A 12,447-nucleotide genomic window follows, 5' to 3' on the forward strand; every position below is an offset into this window, starting at 1 on the left:
CAGGTCCAAGTAGAGGCACAGTCTCTCAGGAAAAATGTGTCCTTTTGTACAGAAGCCACATCATTACCTAAGTAAACAAGGCAGTGTTCTGAGTAGTCACGAGGTGTGCAGAAACTCATCTGGTTGTGCCATTGCTGATTTTGTTTGGTTTTTTATGACTTACAAGGCTGGTCTCGTGGCACTTTTTTTTTTTTTTTTTTTTTAATTAAACCTTTGTTCAGGCATTAGATTCAGCACTTCCTGTGATTTTATGACCAACTTCAAATTAATATTTAACACAAATCCTTTCAGGCTTTTGGTATGCGGTAGAAGCCTATGTCCTTTTTCCCTCTGTTGTGCAGGGCACTAGAAACATGCAATCAGTCCAATGCCTGACTCTCTAAGTTAGAAAGAGAAAGGACTGACTGAATAAAATAGGCAAAGAAGAGCTCTGCCAGGTAAAAACAGCTAATGAATTACATCTAAAAAGAAAATACTTAGACAATTACAGTATGTTTAAAGCTAAATTCAGCTCAGCTTTGCCTGAACAATGGGGCAGAGCCTTGGGAGAAATGAGTGTGCCAAGAGGGACATGGTGATGCCTTGCAGCGAACACAAGCCAGACTCCCCCGGGAGGGAGAGGGGACACGTGGCACCAGCCAGAGCAGCCTGCACACTCTGGGCCTTGGGAGCAGCTACATTTATGACTTGTTTCAGCTGTTGCTGTAGGTAAGGTTTCTGTGAGGTCCCTGGTGAGTTTTAAACCAGCACAAATGGAAGATTGCTGCCTGCCTGGCTCACATCTCCATGTTTGGAGCGGGTCTGGTTCAGGCTGCAGCAATTAGTGTGTAAAAATATAATGCTGTTAACATCAGTACGAATTACAGAGACTGAAAAGAAACAAACCCTTATACCCTTAATATGTTTGTGGATAAAACAAAGGGAAATGCTTTGTTTTTATAGCTCTGTGACCCCCAAATCAGTCGAGCTGGTTACCTGTTCCGCAGCGAGCATGGTCAATTAATAGTTTTACTGTCAGCTTAAATGTACAGGTTTATTTAAGTTTTCAAGCTTAAATCACTCTTAGTGGTCACTGATTTCTATCAACTGGGAAAAGAAGAATCTGCTGTATATTTTTTTTCCTCCAAGAGACTGCTCAGGATCTTTGACAAGAGTTAAACTCGATCTTTCAGGGAAAAATAATTTTTAAAAAGTATTATAATCTGTTTCTAGCTCATAAATGGGAACACACAGAGACCATCTGCTGATTAGCAGTTAATCTGTGGTCACATTTCTGAAGTGTTCTGTCCTTGCCCTGTATCCTCCCGTGGCGTGACAATAATCACACTTGTAATCAGCCATTGATAAAGGTCTTTACTGAAGGCCAGTTCCTGGTGGTAAATTTTGCACTTCAGATTGTGAGAAGCCTTTTGAAACAGCACAGTAAAGGCTGCAGAGCTGATTTGAGATGTATCTACTGGAAATCTAGACATGAAGGCATTGAGGCAGTTAAATCCTTCTGAGACTCCTATTTTTCCACTAATTTCAGTTGAGAATTATGTTCCAAATTAGGATCTGGGTATTCAAGTACATTGAGTTTGCACTGTGCTCCTTAGGTCTTAATTTCAGTCCTCAAATTTTGTAAATGGTATGATGGGTATTTATAGAAAGAATATTTGCAGCAATGATTTTCCCCCACCAGTGCTGCAGGAATTGCTTTGCCACATGTCTGGCACTGCCTGGTATTCAAGTCTCTAACAAGGACTGTACAGCACTCCATAAGAAGCACTGTTTAGAAAGGGAGTTTCTCAATAATCCCTTCTGTTCCTGGAATTTTATGCCCTGAAGTATGAGAAAGGTGATCTGTTGTAACTTTTAAGCTTGCTTTATCCATATGATCTAAGTGAAACTATGACTGTTCTTCTGAAAGACTTGAGCTTTTTTTACATTTCAAAATATTTTGGTCTTGGGTATGAAATGGTGTAATTACCTTGTTAAATACATGTTGAATGACATACTAAAAGTTTGTTTGTTTATTTGTTTTTTTCCAAATCTGGAGATTCTGAGTTTCATCCCCTACTCCTAGTATTGAAAAAAGGGGTAGATGGCAGAGCCCAGTTTCCCTACTTTGCATCACCACAATTCTCATATGACTACTCCTTACACTAACCTGCCTTGGGAAAAACATCAGCCCTGGTATTTGCCAGGCTCTGAGGAACATTTCTATCCAAATTTTTAAAAAAATCCTGAGCTGACTAGAATTGTTCTTTAATACACAAGATTTTCAAATAGTGAAAAAAGCAGGACTTGGTGCAAAGCAATGCTGGAGAGACAGTGAGGGTGATGCCCCTTGGGATCAAACCTGTATTGAAAAAGATCCATGGGAACCAGCAGCTAAAATGATATATAGGTATTCTTAAATGACAAGGGGATCAGGCCGGTACCCTATAGAGATGTTACAGAAGCATCAATGAGTTGATTTTGTCCCGTCAGGCAGTTGCAGTGGTGACAGCTCTGTGGAACTGTTGTACTGCATGAAGATGTGGGTGGGACTGCAAACATCCTCCCAGGGACCTCCCTGGTGGGAAAGTGGCCTCAGCAGTCCCGTGGCCGGGCCAGCCTCAGCCAAGTTTTCCACATTTGGAGCACTTACCTGGGCTCAGCCCCTGCCTGCAAACACTGGGCTACATGGCTGATTCCTGCCTCTCACACTGGGGTCAGAGCAAGTGGTGCATGGCAGGAGACGACTGAAAAGGTCAGGAAACAAGCAGCTATCGACTGGTGACTTGTGCTGGGAGGCAGCAGGCGAGTAACCTTGCTCCATTTTATGGTAGTGCTTCACCTGCAAGTGCCCGCTGTGAGTGAAATTGCCTGGGCTGGTGCTGTCCTTTATCAATTTCACTCTCAGCAGGCTCCGCAGGTGAAGCATTTCATTGTGGGAGTCAGAATCTGCTTTCTCCTTGACAGCCTGAAATAGAAAGTGGAGAAAGGGAAAAATTAATAAGTGGAGAAAAGCAAGACGGAGAACCACAAAAAGCAGGATGTGTGTTAAATGGTAAAGGTAATGCAGTGCAACTAGCCCTTTAAATTGGGGAGAATTTGACACTGAAAAGAGTTTTGCCTAGCTCTTGTAAGCTTGGCACTTAGAACTAAAAGAAGTGAAAGAACATTGCAATTAGAAGTGAAAAATTACCATGAATAATATTATATTTAAAATACCATGTAAGATTATGTGGGTAGAACTAAAAGATAATTTTCTTGATCATCAGCCCAACAGAGAATTTTTGTGGTGTTTCTGGGAGAAATCCAGGCAAAAATTCTTTTTTCTTGTTTTTGTGAATTCTGCATTTCATATTTATACATCTTGTTTTTTGTGGATTTTGTTGAGGCTTTTTTGTTGCCCTTTCTTAAGACAATGTGCGTGACTTGCAGTGTTGCTCGTTTCCTGATGCCACTTTCCTTGGCTTCAGAGAAAAATTTAGCATCCAGGATGAGAAGTGCAAAATCAGTATCTGCATCTGAACATCTGACTGCCTGTTACTGGTGAAAGAAGTGCATTGGTTCAAGGACGGGGATGCCAACACAACTTTGAAGTTCCCAGACTCATCTCTTTCCAGTCAGTTATATCCTAGGGCTTACTGGGAGTGGGGGATAGTACAGAGCCAAATCATTGGAGCTGGTTCCTGGTTCCTAGTGGAATTGCTTGCATGGAGATGAGGAATCTGATTGCAGAGCCACAAGCATCCTTCTTTAACTGCAGTGAGCTTACACCTTGAAACAGATCCCTGTGTGCAGCAGGGAATGTGGGAAAGTGATGCTTGTACCTCCTGTAGGAGTTCCACAGCACTGGAAACTGTCCTAGATATGTGTTCAGGAGGCAATTACAATGTCTAGCCCATCCCTGAAGTTTTGTGGATAAAGAGCAGGTTTTTGCTGCAGTGACATGAGGCATGTGCAGCTCTACCTGGTGGCTTGTGGTTTGCTGCTGGTTAATGTGGGAAAACTGGATGAGAGGCTGCTGCAGCTGAGGAAGGTGTTCTGAGTGGAAAAGATCACAAATCAGCAGAGCTCTTGAGTTTCAGGAGAGGAGGGAGCAGAAGCAGTGGACTAATGAACTTAAACCAGAAGACTTCAACACTCTCAAAGAATTGGTAAATGCAGTCTTGTGGAAAGGAATTTTAATGGGAAAGGGAGCCCTGGAGAACTCTAGGCTCCTCAAAGAGGCGCTGAGAATGGGATGAAAAACTGCTCTGATGCAGGAGGCTCCCAGCAGGAATGGGGAGAGGCCAGTGTGACCACCGAGGAAGATGGCCTGACAGTCAAAAAGATGGTGTAAAAGGTGGCTGGCAGGCAGGCAGGACAAGGAAGGCTTCTGATGCTGTCCCATAAAACACTCTGATGGGTAAACTGGGGTGCATGTGGTCTTCATTAAACTACTGCAGAGTGGGGCAAAAAGGAGGCAAGGGATCAGCCAAGTATGTGGAGGAAGTATGAAGAGGAAGAAAGGTGTGGAGAGAGAAGGTGACACAAAATGGGGGAGCTTTGTTTCCTCTAAGACTAGCAAAATAATGTCCAGACTAAAAACTTAGCACAATATTACAGATCTACTGTTGTAGTTTCATGCAAATGCCTTTGCTTTCTTAGCAATGGTGTGTGACTGTAAAGAGAACAGGATTTGCTGGATCAGTTCATACAAACCTGCCCTAACCATACAAAAATATTAAGATCCTTTGCATGCAGATTTTTGTTTTCCCATGTGAGGGAGAAAAACAAGCAAACCTACTGCAACTCCTCCCATAATTAATTCCCTTTTATATTTTAGAGGGTGGGATCTCTAAGTACCAAAATTTGAATGATTAGAAATAACTAAGAGGTGTATTTTTCTACTAGGTAGACTGCAAGAGGTGGTTTTGCTAGCTCCCATACATAAACTGGTTTAATAAGGTTATGTGGCCTCATTTGCAAATAAACTTCTTTCTTAGGTGCCCTTATTACCATTTTCAAAGTGATGTGTTAGGAGTGCTTAGATATTTCAGGGGAAAGAGTGCACCAGGAGAGGTAGGTCCCCCTATAGATTTTTGTATAAGTTGTCTGCTGAGATAATGTTTAAAGAACCACATAATTTAATTCTTTTTTTGTAAATACATCCCATTCAATAATACGATGGAGGTTACTGTGAAACTTAATTAAATTAGCAATCAATGGGATTGGGATACCAAAATTTTATGTAAAACACCAGGTAGGGGAATTATTATCTCTGCTATTCTGTATTATTAATTCATTATAAACAAGATGAATGCTGGAAATTTTGAATTACATGCTGATTTATGTCTTTCATATCTCAGCAAAGATAATAAGATTATGTAAAATACAGATAAATGCAAAACTGCCTCTTCAGTTTATGATTGGTGGGAAGATTGTTGTTCAGATGTAAAAAAATCCATGCATGTTATTTACATAGGAAGGAGACAGAAATGCTTGGGAAGTCCTGGTGAAATGAAGATGGCTCTCTTAGTGACCTTTTCTCTCTGGAAATTACAGTATGTTCCCTGGGAGGTTTGCTTACCATGCAACATATGGGTCACTGTGCAAATAGGCAGGAGCAGGAAACGGAGGCTGTAATAAAAAGAATCACACCTGACATGTGAATTTGCTAACAAATCAAGTATACCTGTAATGAAAATCATCTCTAAACACTCCTCCTGGTGGGTAGGGCTGAAAAGGTTACGTGGCACTGCTCAGAAAGAGGTGTTTGTTTGCCATTCTTGGCTTTGGGTGAGCAGGAATACAGAGCAGTGCTGCACAGAAAATGGAAAGTAACACAACCCAAAATCTGTCAACACCAAGAATTTTGCAAGTCAGCTTTCTTTTTCAGTTTCAATAGCATGACTTTGCAACATGCAGAACAGTTATAGTCCTAGATTAAAATAATAGAAAATGTAAGTGTGGAAAGGGTAATTTCTATTGTGACATTACATGGTGCTGCAGCTGTGTTCACACATACTGCAACTGGGTGCACTGGCGAGTATGCTGTACATTGGATGCTTGACAACACTGTTTCAGCCAGGATCAGCTTCTGTACTGTTCCTCCTTTATATAAATTAGTAGGTGCAGAGTAGTGGTAGTCTGGAAGGCTGATAATGCATTTGACACAGCAATCTATGGATTCACATGGTTTGTAAGACCTCTTGGTCCTGTATTTGTGTCTGAAGCATGTTGAGTGTTTCAGGAGTTTTGCAAGCCAAGGACAAAAAGAACAATCCATGCTGACTTGGCCTGCAAAAAATGGTGAATCTGGGAGCAATTACAGAAAATCAACAGCTGAGTCTCTAGTGCCTCAACACCTTGGGTGCAATGGGAAAAACTTCTTGAGGGACACAATTGTATTTGTGTGATCTGGCTGAATGGAAAATACATGCAGCTGAATATGCAGCCTGTGCATTCATTGATCCAGCTTAGGTGACATGTTTGGATTGCAGCAAGCTGTCTACATAGTGTTGCATTGATTGTTTGTAACTTTTCCTAAAATAACATCTGTGCTAGTGAAGTAGGCAGTACCTACACTGATAACTTTAAGTCAAGAAATGAGATCAGAGAAATGTTGGTTGAATGAGACCCTGAAGATCACCCCACTCAAAGCAGGACTACCATCACTGCCAGGTCAGCGGTGCCTTTATCCAGCCAGGCTGTGAAAACTCTCCAAGGCAGGAACTGCCACCACTTCCCTGGAGCTTTTTAAAGAAAGCTTACCTAATAGCAAGCCTGAACCTCCCCACCTGCCATGTGTGCCTGTTGTCCCTTGTTACATTCTCTGAAGCCACCAAAAATCTGGATCTGTCATCTTTGTACCTTCTTTTCAGGCAGATATAGGCTGCTGTTCCATCACCATTTGGGCTCCCCTTCCCCAGGAAAAACAAGCCCAGGTCCCTCCCCCTCTCTCATGCTGCATCTGCACTCCAGACACTGGACCATAGTGGCACCCCTTAGCTGGACCTTTCCAGTTTATTTCACATCCCCCTTGAGACAAGAGTCCCAAAACTGGATGTTGTACTCCACCTGCAGACTTACCAGTGCTGTGCAGACACCCAGTTCAATCTGCTGGCCATCCTCCTCCCAGCACTCTGACATGCAATCTGCAGTGAGCCGTCTGCAATAAGATCCCATTCACCCACCATAGCCCCCAGGTCCTTTCCAGCAGAGCTGTTACTGCACAGCTTGAGGTTTTTCTGTCCCACATGCAGAACTTTTTCATGTCTCCTTGTTGAACTTCATAGGATTGCTGAGATTGCTGCTATGGTAGAGGTACACAGTTCTTGCACTTGCTCTTCTATTTTTTTACGTTTTTAGAGAATACTGGTGACACAGCAACATAGCTCCAGGCACCACCAACTCTTTCAGCTGCTCAGAGCCCCCTGAAGTCTCTTAGCTCCTATCAGTGACACAACATACCTTGATCTCACAAGAACACTGAAATTCTCTTCTTTACTTTCTTGATTTCCACACCCACCTTTATTTTTCTTAAGCCTCATATATTCATCTTCATTCATTTATTTTTTATCCAGATGTTTGTTTTTTTCCCTGAATGGTGCTTACTTCTGCTGGCAAGCCAGTCCTGGCCCTCTCTCTGTCACTAGCATGGAATATTAGTGCTGAAGGTCCCACACAAGAGCAGCTCCTGTGGGTGGGGGAGTGCCTGTGGGAGGTCATGGCCATGGCCCACTGTCCTCTCTCCTGCTCTTTGCTCCCTCTTTGAGCCAAATAACAAAGCATTTGTTCCTGACAAGCAGATGGGGATGAATTGGCAAGGAGCCCGGATTCCTTATAACTTAATCTCTGTCTACTCAGCTGTAAGTAAAGAGAGTTTTGTCTCAAAAGAACATGATTTCTTTGGCTTTGCCACCAAATATTTGCTAACTGACATATTTTTATTCTCACATTGTTTTCCTGAGAGAAGAAATGGATAGTTAGATTTCCAGCTACTGTGAAAAATGATCCTTAGGTAAGAGAGGACGGATAAGAGAGGCCATTCACTAAAAGGCAGGTTACCTCTGATGAGCATATTGTGCCCATTACAAGGTTTTTTTCTCTGTACAAAATGTTATCTACCTTAAATATTATAACAGAAGGAATTCAAGGCATAGAGAAGTGTAGTCTCTTATTTACTCCAAGAAAATCATGTTGAGCTAGATGAGTTGAGGAATTCACATAGAACAATTATAAAGTTTCAAGGTAGGCTGCTCTGAGGAGTTTTGGAGACTAGCTAGAATTTTTACTGCATTGTAAAGGCCATTTTGTTAGGAATGGACAAAGAATTAATGTTAAGCTGTCAAATGACATCATATTTCAACATGGAAGAAATCATAATCATATTCCTTTATCTAGAATATAGCAACAAACCTTTAAACATCCACAACCTCTTTCTTTATCAGACAAAGTGCAAACGGTCCTTTAGTTTTTCTCCCTTGATTGTCTTTTTCAATTCTTACAGAACTGGAAGAAGGAATGGACACACGTAACTCCTGCAGAAGCTACAGCTCAAAATCCACACAGGAACATGAGATGTCTTCCCTCTTCCCCAGCTGCTCACTTTTTGAATAAATTGCTCAGTGAAGGGGTAAGCATTCTGCTTTATTCAGCATTACTGCTAGCAGTAACTGGCAGGTACAGGGATTCTACTATCTGCCATCAAGCCAAGGCTGAAGTCAGCAATCTAATAATAAAAGTATATCACATATTCCCAATATGTCCTGAAAGTTTCCCAGCAAAGGCAATAGTTTCCATTTTACCTGCCTGATAAGATTCAATCCTTCCCTGCCAAGAACAGAGAGCTCCCAATAGACCCATCCTAGGTAATAAGTGAGAACAACTGCAAAAGGAATCAGGCTTTGAACTCATGTGTTTTACCCAGAAAGGAGTGATATTTTTTGGTCAGTTGATTCAGGACTGAAGGGGAGGATGGCACGGAGCACTGAGGGCTGGCAGGAGCACAGGAGAAGCTGGCTCCATTCCTGGGACTGCATGCTTTTCCTGTGTGTAGCAGGAAACCTGTGATGTAAATTATCCATGTGTCCCAGGGCTGAGAGCAGAGGGCACCAGACAAAGTGAAGATCAGGTGCTGGTGCTACAGGTAGGCAGACAGCAAAGACCCAACCACAGAGGGCACCCCCCATCTCTTGCTACGGCTAGTTGGGGCTATATTTAGAAGCTTTGGTTAATGAGTAAAAGATATATGAGGAAATAGGTGCTACTGCTGTGCATAGTAATGGTGCTTGGTGGCACTCCCGAGGCCAAGGAGCCGCACCTGAGGCTATCATGCTCACCTGCTCCTTGAGCACTGTGCCATGGCTGTTCCCTGCTCCAGCACTGCTCTCCTGCACAGCCTCGGCAGCCCCAGCAGAAGGAGAAGGCTTCACCAGCCAGCGAGCTGGTGGTGAAGGCTTTAACCTCCGTGGTGCCCGCTCGGAGCGGAGCAGCCGTGCGTGTCCACCCCATGCTACCAAACAAAAGGCTGCCAACCCACTCTGGACCTTGGGCTGGCCCCTGAAGTGGCGCTGAATGCTCCCTCACTGCCAGTTGATAAGCTTTGGGGCTTTGCAATTCCCCTTTCCAATTACTGGCCCTGCTCCCAGTGCTGGCAGGGCCTGGTGTGTGCCAACAGCCAGGCAGCGATGCAGGGACTGCGGGGCTTAGGGTGGAAAGAGATGGGAGAGACAGTGAGCCAGAGCAGGGCTTGCATCAGTCACTGGGAGGGCATCACCTCACAGCTGCCTTTTGCACCAGCTCCTGGAGGTGCCTGCTCAACTGAGGATGGAGTGATCAGGATGTGCCATGCAAAACAGCCCTTGTAAGTGTGGGGGCAGGGACTCCGTGGGTATCCAGGCAAGGGATGTTGTGGCATGGGGATGTTGAGGCCACATGACACAGAAATATCTTTCCGAAGTGGCTTGGGTATAATTGATCAATTTTGGGGCATGGAAACAGAGAGGGTGAGCCCTGCTACCCTTTTTTCTTTACCTGCGTTGCCATATTCCTAAAAGAATCTTGGGGGGATTGTCCATATAAACCTAAAGATTCAACAGTTAAATACCAACACTGCTATTCTAGCTATTGTGGGTTTGATGTTTTCCCTTATCATAGGCACAGTGTAATTTCTATAATATCCACATAAAGTGGCCTGAAGCTCCAGAACTGACCTTCTGTGACTCTGAGTCAACAAAAAGTGATCCTGCAGTCATCAGGTATCTGCTGGCCCACTCCACAGAGGCACCAACATGAAGCAGTGTGCCTGGGGAGGATATCTGGTGGATATTCCAGCTGGCATAAGACTGGAACCCCCCTTTCATCTCTTCCTGAAGCAGGTTGAGTGCTGCTGTGTGCCAGACATCCCTATGGAGTGTTTTGTAGCTGAGACTGCTCTGCAAGTAGGACAAATCATGGTGGAACTTGTGCAGCCAGAGTCTCTCACCAGGGATGGATGAGCAACCTGTGGAACGCGGAAGGCAAAAGTGGGGAGTTAGCATCATCATTTCCCCACTTCCCCACATTCCCTTTTCCTGGGAGCTGGGCCCCTGACCCAGGCTGGCACTGAGGTTTTATTGGTGTGAGACTGGAATCCAGCTCAGACTGCAACTGCAGGGACTGCTCTTCACAATTAGCTGAGAAGACTGGTCTCCAGAGGGACAAAGGGCTTCTCACCAGGACAAAGAGCTCTCCAAGTGTCAGCTCAAAAGCAAATCCTATCTAAGTTGAGAACAAAGAGACTGCTGAGACTGCTGGATGGGTTATGATTTTTAATACTCCAAAGACATACCTTTCTGAAAAGATTTTCATTAAAAAAAAACCCAAAACCCACAAGTATGAACAAATCATGAAGATCCAGTCTTGGCCTGGAAAGAAAAGAGGTAGCAAGCATGGCCCAGAAACTATCCTAAAACCCCTGTGGCAAGCAATAATCTTGAAAAAGCCAGCGCAAGCTATGTTTTCAATTTATAAATTAAATGTGTTTAAAATTTATGAACTTTGACTGTACGAGTAACTACTTCATTAGACTTTAGGGCTGCATGTTTCCTTGGCTTTTTTCACGGTAAAGTAAAACACATTTCTAATAAACATGGAAAGAGATTCCAAGCTAGAGTCACTACTTTTATGTAAAGGGCCCTCCAGACTCATTAAAAAAGTTTACCACCTAAATAAAGCGAGCACATTGTAATTCTTCAACTCATAAAGTTGGTAATATACAAAGAATATTGGCCTACTCTTACATGTACACCGCTTGGCATCAGTGAATGACATACAGTAAGGGGTTTACTATGAGGAAATTAGCATATAAAACTATGTTTTGGTAAGTCTTAGGCTGAAAGACGAACTCGAGGAACAAGAGGGCGTAAGTTGGGCTCTGTTCTGATTTGCTGAGTAAGCATGGAAAGTTATATACAGATACTGAGCCAAAATCCCTCTGTTTTTCCTAGTTTATATCAACTGTTTAGTCCCCTTTGACAGTCAACAGTGGAAACAGGGATGGTGTCTGCACCAAGCATTGGCCCACAGCATGAGGCTGTAGCTCAAACATCTGGCACCATCCTTTTCCCAGCATTGGTGCATCCACAGCTGGAGTTTTGGGACTTCTGCCTCAAGGGGGATGTGAAAAAAACTGGAAAGATCCAGCTAAGGGCTGCCACTATGGTCCAGCATCTGGAGTGCAGATGCAGTGAGAGTGAGGTGGAAGGAGCTTGTTTTTCCCAGTGAAGGGAAACCCAAAGCAGATCTCCTTGAAGAGCAGGTACAAAAAGGACAAATCCAAACCCTTCTTGATCATGTCAGGGGACTTAACAAGGGGCAACAGGTACACGTGGCAGATGGAGATGTTCAGCTTGTTCTTTTACATCAGATGCTCCAGAGAGGTGATGGTGGCTCCTTGCTTGGAGGCTTTTTATGACTTAGCTAGATAAGACTAATTTAATGTATGGTGATTGTGGTAGTCCTGTTTTGACTGAAGATTTGGCTAGGTGAGCTCCAGCAGTCTCATACAACCAACATTCCTCTGATTCTGCAGTTCTTTTTCCCAGAGCAACAGAGAAGCACGTCCCAAACCATCAGCCAGCTCACCCGGCCAGAAGGAGAGGGCAGCTCTCCCTGGTGCCATCTCCTGAGGGCTGACCTCAGCCTAGCACTTACAGGTGTGCACTAGCCTATGCTGGGGTTCAGAACCAAGATTGCAAACAAACCTGTCAGCCTGAGGTAGCCAGTGCCTTAAAGTCATTGATATCTGACTTGCACGTGGTTGTGGAAGTCAGATATCAGTGTGACTTCCTTGCAGTAGTCACAGCTCAGTGTATTTGTGGATATCAAAGCAGCACACTGGCAGAACCTTAGGTATTCAAAACTCATCTTTCAGCAAGAAGTCACTATATTTTCAAGTCTAGTGATGAAAAACCCCTCATTGACTTTTACTCTGCTTTAGCAGATACT

The 12,447-nt window shown here is 43.6% G+C and overlaps 1 long non-coding RNA gene across 3 annotated transcripts; it reads left to right on the forward strand.

The window, feature by feature from the left end:
- The first annotated feature begins 201 nt into the window (after positions 1-201).
- LOC135293804 (uncharacterized) lies at positions 202-12,447 on the forward strand. Of its 3 annotated transcripts, none has more exons than XR_010355905.1 (3): positions 202-708; positions 8,468-8,593; positions 9,760-12,447. It is a non-coding gene; the product is annotated as an uncharacterized LOC135293804 (long non-coding RNA). The 3 variants fall into 3 exon arrangements; XR_010355904.1 differs by having other exon boundaries at positions 10,117-12,447; XR_010355906.1 differs by lacking the exon at positions 202-708 and adding an exon at positions 7,536-7,826 and having other exon boundaries at positions 10,117-12,447.

This window comes from Passer domesticus, chromosome 2 (genome assembly GCF_036417665.1).
Source record: "Passer domesticus isolate bPasDom1 chromosome 2, bPasDom1.hap1, whole genome shotgun sequence".
NCBI lineage: Eukaryota > Metazoa > Chordata > Aves > Passeriformes > Passeridae > Passer > Passer domesticus.